This window comes from Myxine glutinosa, chromosome 2 (genome assembly GCF_964187855.1).
Source record: "Myxine glutinosa chromosome 2, kmMyxGlut1.1, whole genome shotgun sequence".
NCBI lineage: Eukaryota > Metazoa > Chordata > Myxini > Myxiniformes > Myxinidae > Myxine > Myxine glutinosa.
This window is the reverse complement of record NC_136262.1, coordinates 36,568,553-36,575,782: the sequence shown is the minus strand read 5'-3', so window position 1 is coordinate 36,575,782 and position 7,230 is coordinate 36,568,553. Positions and strand designations below refer to the sequence as shown.

General features: G+C 44.5%; 1 long non-coding RNA gene across 1 annotated transcript; it reads right to left on the bottom strand.

The window, feature by feature from the left end:
* Window positions 1-962: 962 nt before the first annotated feature.
* Window positions 963-6,963, bottom strand: LOC137422638 (uncharacterized). Its single transcript, XR_010983549.2, has 3 exons — window positions 6,947-6,963; window positions 2,309-2,382; window positions 963-1,246 (listed from the first exon to the last, which is right to left on the bottom strand). It is a non-coding gene; the product is annotated as an uncharacterized LOC137422638 (long non-coding RNA).
* Between the last annotated feature and the right edge of the window lie 267 nt (window positions 6,964-7,230).

Here is a 7,230-nt window from a genome sequence, read left to right as displayed (position 1 = left end):
TCAATATTACCTTCTTCTTTTTTGGTATAAGGGTGTCCCAACACCTTAGCCCCCCCCCCCCCATCCCCCCCCTGCCCAGCCCAACGTAGGAGAAGTATGGAGAAACCACGAATAGGGGAAAAAAGCTTTATTATTCGACATCTCATGTGCACAGTTTCAAAGCTTTGCTTCAATATTTGGTGTGCCCACCGCCCGCCGACCTAACTGCCTCCAAACGCGCGGGGTAGGATTCCAAGAGAGACACAAACAAGTCACGATCGAACTCCATTTCTTCGAGGACGTTAGTCAAAGCAGTGAGAAGCTCTTCCCTGGTGTTCTGGAGGCGTTGTTCAACTCTGTCCTTGAGTATCGCCCCCAAATGTTCACAGGCGTTGAGGTCAGGCGATGCTCCCGGCCACTCATCGTTTCCGAAAAAAATCGACCTTGTTCGCCTTCAGAAGATTCTGGGTCGCCAGTGCGCTCATGCAGAAACGTTGTCTCCTTGATGCTGAGGACATTTTCTGGGTTCCGTAACAACGGAATAACATGGCGGGTCAGCTCAACGTCTCGGAGGTATTTGCCGTCCCATGATTGTCCTTGCTCTTTGATGACCCACATCAGCCTTTTCGCTGTGAACATCAAGAAGACGCCAACGCACCATGCTGTCTTCGATTTCTCTTGAATCTTGAGTTCTTGTGGAATGTCATTGTGAAGAGCCCAAATTCTGTCGTTCTGGAAGTTGGGACGTCGAGCCTCATAAATGAAAAATTCATCAGAAGGGGCCAGGAAAAGAAAATCATCAGAGGTCCACTCGCTCAAAAACTCACAAAACCACATTCGATCCTCGATGTTCTTCGCCGTCAGCTTCGGTGCTGGAATTTGGTGAAAAGCCTTTGCGCCAATGGACTGAAGGAACCTGTGGATACTTGATAAGCTCTTCTTCTTCCCTCAAACCCGTTCAATCTCTTTTTGGAGCCCTCGAATGCTTTTCTTCTCCTTGGCAAGCGACTCAATGATGATATCCCTGCTTTCCTGAGACAAACATTGTGCTGTCTGTTCGGGCCGGCTGTCCATCTCGCAATCGAAGGGATCACGGTTCCAATTGCATTTGACGAAGTCCTCAGACCTGTTCAGGTACTTGGCAACCCAGGATCGGGATATGGTTCGCGGCGTCTGATCCCTGGCGACTCGGAACGCGATAGCCATGATGCGGCATATCCACCTTTTCTTCTCGGAATCACCCGACCACGACATCACTTCACAAAATCTGCAACAGAACAAGAAAGGCTCATTAGATCATTATTAAATTTGGTATTTGAGATGTCAAATGAATGATCCTACCCACTATATACCCGCCATTGTACAGTGGCGACCCAGTAGAGCTGGGCAGGGGGGTGGGGGGCAAGGTTTTGGGACACCCTGTACAAGATCGAGGCTCGTGTAAGAGCTAACATATTAAACACAAAAACATAAACGGACACATAAAACATATCATAAAGGGAGCGGGAGCCAAGAGGGGGAGAGGGAAGAACACAGGCACAACAATAGCAGAGAACATGGACATCGGTAGATCCGTGGAAGGGAGAGGGCTGGGGGGTAAAGGGGCTGCATCACAACTATAATTCACACAAAATCACAGCTGTAATTGCTGTCAAAGGTGATTCCACCAAGTATTAACTCAAGGGGGTGGACATATCCAACCAAGATATTCTAGTTTTGTATTTTTAATTAATTTTCTGAAATCTGTAGAATTTGTTTTTCACTTGGAATTTGTGGATTTTGATGTGTAAATAAAGGTGGGAAAAGTCTGATTTTATACAATTTGATTCCAGGTACAAGGCAAAAGGTGAAAAATTTGAAAGGGGGTAGACTTTCTATAAGCACTGTATAGGGACTCCACAAACCCCTTTGCCTTCCCCATTGCCATTTGCAACCCGGGTTGTCTTTCTCTCAGACCTTCATTTTATTTCTTTTCATTTTACCTGGCACTTCCACTGGCACCTCCTGCAACTTCTTCCAAACCATGAAGTCTGCAACCTGCTCAACTTCTCCCAAACTCTAAAACTTTGTAAATCCCCGCGACTTACTTGTCTTCTCCCAAACCAATCAGGTGTGATTTAGCAATGATCTTGGTATGATTCACACTTAAAAACATATCTTGTGAAAGCATCAATCAGGAATGCTTCACCAAAGTGAAACATCTGCAAGGAGGGGAGCAGCATGGTGGACAATGAGGACGTCAATGAAGAGTGTACTGTGCGTTATTGCTCACTAAAAACAAGCAGCTGCAAGTTACAGAAGGACAGGGAAAAGCATAAATAATTGCTACCTTGAGATCCAGCTCCTTCATCCAGATCTTTTGTTGTTCGTATGCAGCACAAGGCTGCGGAGAGGCATCGTCACCTGAGGATAGGGCAGATGCACTTAGGTTAGAGGAGTGTCGCTGATGCAATGCCCTTTTCTGTAGGTTGGAATTTGTTCAGGGTGCCGGTAATAGCTCACCTCCTCCACTATAATAATAATAATAATTCATTTATTTTGTATAGCGCTTTTCCAGAAGCCCAAAGGCGCTTTGACAGAGTGGAAAACATAATGCATAACAATACATGAAAACAACAATTGCAAAAAGACAAGAATCAAGAAAACAAACAGCAGCGATATACGGCATATATATAAGACAAGAATCAAAAAGACAAGACAAGAATCAATAGGGAAATATTTAAAGCAAAAGGAGGGAGAAGGAGAAGAGATAGTCAGGGGTTAAATGCTGTGGGTTGAATGTTGAATGCAGCGTTGAACAGGTGGGTCTTTAGTGATGTTTTGAATGTGGTGAGTGAGGAGGAGTCTCTGATGGTGTGAGGTAGTGAGTTCCAGAGGGTGGGAGCAGCGATGGAGAAGGCCCTGTCCCCCCAGGATCTGAATTTGGTCCGGATGGAGGGGGGTCAGGAGGTTGGTACCAGCAGAGCGGAGGTTGCGGGTGGGAGTGTGTCTGGAGAGGAGGTCAGCCAGGTAGGATGGGGCCAGGTTATGGAGGGCTTTGTATGTCAAGAGGAGGATTTTGTACTGGATTCTCTGGGGGATGGGGAGCCAGTGAAGCTTGTAAAGGACGGGGGTGATGTGGTCACGGGTCCGGGAATGAGTGAGTAGACGGGCAGCGGAGTTCTGAATGTATTGGAGTTTATTGGTGATTTTTGAGGGTGAACCATAGAGGAGGCTATTGCAGTAGTCCAGACGGGAGGTGATGAAGGCGTGGATGAGGGTTTCTGCAGCCGTGGAGGAGAGGGATGAGCGGATGAGCGGACCCCAAATCCACTATGGGGTCTTAAACATCCACCAACTAATTCCGGCAGATCGGATTCCCATTTAACGTCCACAGGATTCCAACGGATTCGAGCCCTTGCTACACGGCTTAGAGGCGAGTGTGCGAACATATAAGCCATCCTGTCAGCCCTCCTTTTGGGATGAACCAGGACTAATTTTACACCTGTACACTCGGGAATTTTGGATAAGTACCATGGTGACTCATCCATCGTCTTCTATTGGACGCCCACACTCAATAAGGTGTTAATCGTGGTGGACCATCTCACTGATCCTGATAATTGGTGCTGCTTTGTTTAAAGGGTTGAAACGTGTGGCTTTGGCTGAATTAGACCAATATTTCCAGATTTATTAATCGCTAAACGAGTTAAATCGAGTTATATATTTAATGTTCTACATTGTATTGGAATCTCCCGCGATGACGCTATCTCCGAGGGCCTTTCACTCACTCACCGCAGGCAGGTTGGTGGTCTTTCCGTCTTCTACCGACTCCTCTCCGGCCTTGCTCCCCCAGCTCTCTCTGGGCTCTGTCCCCCAAATATTCCTACAGGTCACACAAGATCTGCCTGCAACCCTCTTATGGTTAAACTGCCAAAATCAAGACTCTCTGCTCACCTTCACTCCTTCACTCCTCTTTTCTCCCGCCTCTGGAACAAACTCCCTCACTCTCTTCAATCCCACTCCTCCCTCCAGGTCTTTAAAACGGCTGTTCACCACCATCTCTTATCTTCCCCGATCCAAAACCTTGATCTTTTCTACCCCCGCTAATTTCACCCCAAATCCACTTTTTGAGGTGCCGACTTCTTTCCTGGAAGTCCTTGGTGTCCTTGCGTTTTATACCTATCCTGCCTCCCCCCAGGCCCTCTCCCTCCCACACATCTCCCGATGTCCCTGCTCTCAAATGTTGTGTTGTGTGCTTCCCTTCTCTCCCCATCTTGTCGACCGCTCCCCTTTTTATATACTCTGTTTGCTTGTTTGTTTGATTTGTTTGTTTGATAAATGTGAGCTCTTTCACGAGCCTCGACTCTGTATACAAAAAAAAATATATATATATATATTGTATTGCTGTACGTCCCGCACAAAGGCAAACTGTCGTCGTTTCCCAAAATTTAGTTTCTTGGGATGGGTTTTTTTCCCACCACCTGCTGCCATAGTTTCACTTAATTTATTTTCCTTATTTCAAAACCCTCTGCGTGTACATACTTGTGTTGTTTGATCTTTGCCTTGTTTCTTAATCTTTAACAAGCAAGAATGAATGTGACTGGCTTGAGATCTTCGGGTCTTGAGTTCAAGCCGTTGAATTAAGCGCAGAAGGGTCGACTCAGCCTGTCATCCTTCTGTGGTCAGCAAAACGAGTACCAGCTGGTAACAAGTTGCTGTCTCTTTAACTAGATGGTATTCATAGAATACTTACCCTGCGCAGTCAACTTGTTGCGAGCCAACTCTTCTGTTTTTGAACATTTTTTTTCTTTGATCCAATATGGCTGCCAGACCACGTGAGTGATGACATCATAAATTTATATTCTCTAATATAATTGTTGCATAGATCACGCTCAATACATTTCAAACTGATCAGACTAAGCATTGTCCCTGTCGAATTATGACGTCATAATTATGGCACCAATGACGTCATCATTAACAACACCTATTCCCCATATGAAGCTATTTACAATGACCCATGTTAAAAAAAAAATCATTTAGCGGTTTGGGAGATGTAGATTGTAGAGGTGTAAAGTTTTTCCAAGATGGCGTCCGTAATACGTAACCTATGACGTCATAATTATGAATTAAAAAAATTACAGGCGGAGGCCCTCCTATGGTGAACTTTCGTGTCAATTGGACCAACAGTTGCCGAGAAAATGAATTTTTAAAATGCAGACAAGTACGGCACACGTACACACCTGAATGCTTAACCCCCGCTTTTCGCTTCATGAGCTCAGGGTAAAAACACCCAATGGGGGTAGGAAAAAAATTCCCACCTAGCCTAGTTAATCCCTCCTGCACAGAGGTGAAGAGGTTTCCATGTATCAGGACTAATTGAAGGTTTTCCCAGTTTTCCTTTTTTCTTTGTAAGCCTTTACAAATCAGTTGCTTTGAGCCTTGTTTAGGGCGAAAAAAAAACCCAAAAACTGTTGTCACAATTTGTGACAAAATCTGGCAATGGGCCAATTTGGAAACGGGCATTTAAAGCACTCTTAAAATATGAACAGCGAGATTGCGAAACACATTTAATGCGCTAATAAAAAAATGAACTCGACACCTCTTATCCATGTCACCCTCCTCACGGTTATATCAGAACGATCCGGTCACGGATTGAATGACTCCAATATGGGGCCGTTCAAAAATTATGTAACACCACTTTTTTAAGGAGGCGCGTGCCATGCGTGTTGACAGACTTCATTAAACCTTACTAATAATTTTTATTCGACATCGATTCGATTTTTTCGGGGTCCCTAATCGAGAGTAACACCCGGCCCAAACAAAGCCAATGGGAATCTGTTGCAACAATCCCAGGCAGTTTATAATCAGCAGAGGCCTTCAGGCCTAATATCTTCGACTCACCAGAAAACCAAGATGGTGGCCATATTCTTTTTTTTGTCTGAGTGCCATGTTGGGTGGGGTCAAGCGACAAATGTGGGTGGGACCTGGCAGCTGTCTGACCAATGGGTGCACATTTCAAAAATCGACCTCCAAAAAGAACCACAAAAACAGCAACAACAACAACCAAGCAGAGCTCTTGTAGACGTGCGACAAATCACGACACATAATGTTGGTCAGTCGCAGGTAAAAACAGTGTCAGGTATGAACCAACTTTAGAGGCCATTTTTCCCCGCAGAGCAAGGGTTGGCCTTTTTGGGCACCATGGTCCCCTTTTTGAATCAATGTTTTACGGCCGGATGCCGTTCCTGCCGCCAACCCTATTAGTTGCCTCTTGCGACACACGGGGAATTACCAGTGAACTGGTACTAAATTTGCCAACCTTGGAGATATGCCAGGCTGAGTCAATCCCCCTGGCATTAATTCAGCGATTGACTGGGATTCGAACCCAGGATCCCATGCCAGCACCCTAACCGCTAAGCCAACACCAGGCTCTGATTATAAAGGAGGTAATTAGGTAATTTTAGGTAATTTTAATTAATAAAGGAGGTAATTTTACACTGCATTCACATCTCATCTTGATGTTCTTCTCTCTATTTAAAATGAATACCGAAACATGAGCTCTCTATAGTGATTGTGCTTAAGTAAAAACTGCATCTTAACCTACAGTTTCCTTGAATTTTGGATTCGATTGAGACCTTTCATATAAACTCATTTATTAGAGCTCCTTCCTCCAAAAATGGGACATCCCCTACTGAAACTATAAATGGTCAAATAAACCACAAGCTCGATGTGATAATAATAATGGAAGTAATTGATGGGATGAGAAATTTCATACATTATAAACCGCATGTTTATCAAACTTAACCACAGCAAAGGTTAGTTCAATTATAATCGCTTCAGTACAACTCGAACCAAGGATTTTATTTGAAAAATAAGAAAATCATGATCATAATTAATTATTTTTTTGTTGAAGGATGGCCATGATGTAGATTAGAGACCATTAATGATAATCTTCTTCTTCTTCTTTAACGGTTACAATTATTCCCACCTTCTTGTGGAGTCAGCCACGGCAAACGGTTCTGGACAAAGTCTGTCCACAACCGGCTGGCCAGCCCCGACGTTCAACAGAAGGTGATTTCGGGCAGGTACCTTTATTTGTCATTTTTGTTCAGGGTGTTGGGACTTGGCGCCAACTCACCTACACTTCACAAAAGACACCATGGCACACCAACTTAACATCCTTTAAACCCTTGGATGCAGTGATTGGGCCTCGGAGGCCTACAAGGTTGTTGTTTTTTGTTGCAAAAACTATGTTGTACAATTTTTTTTTGG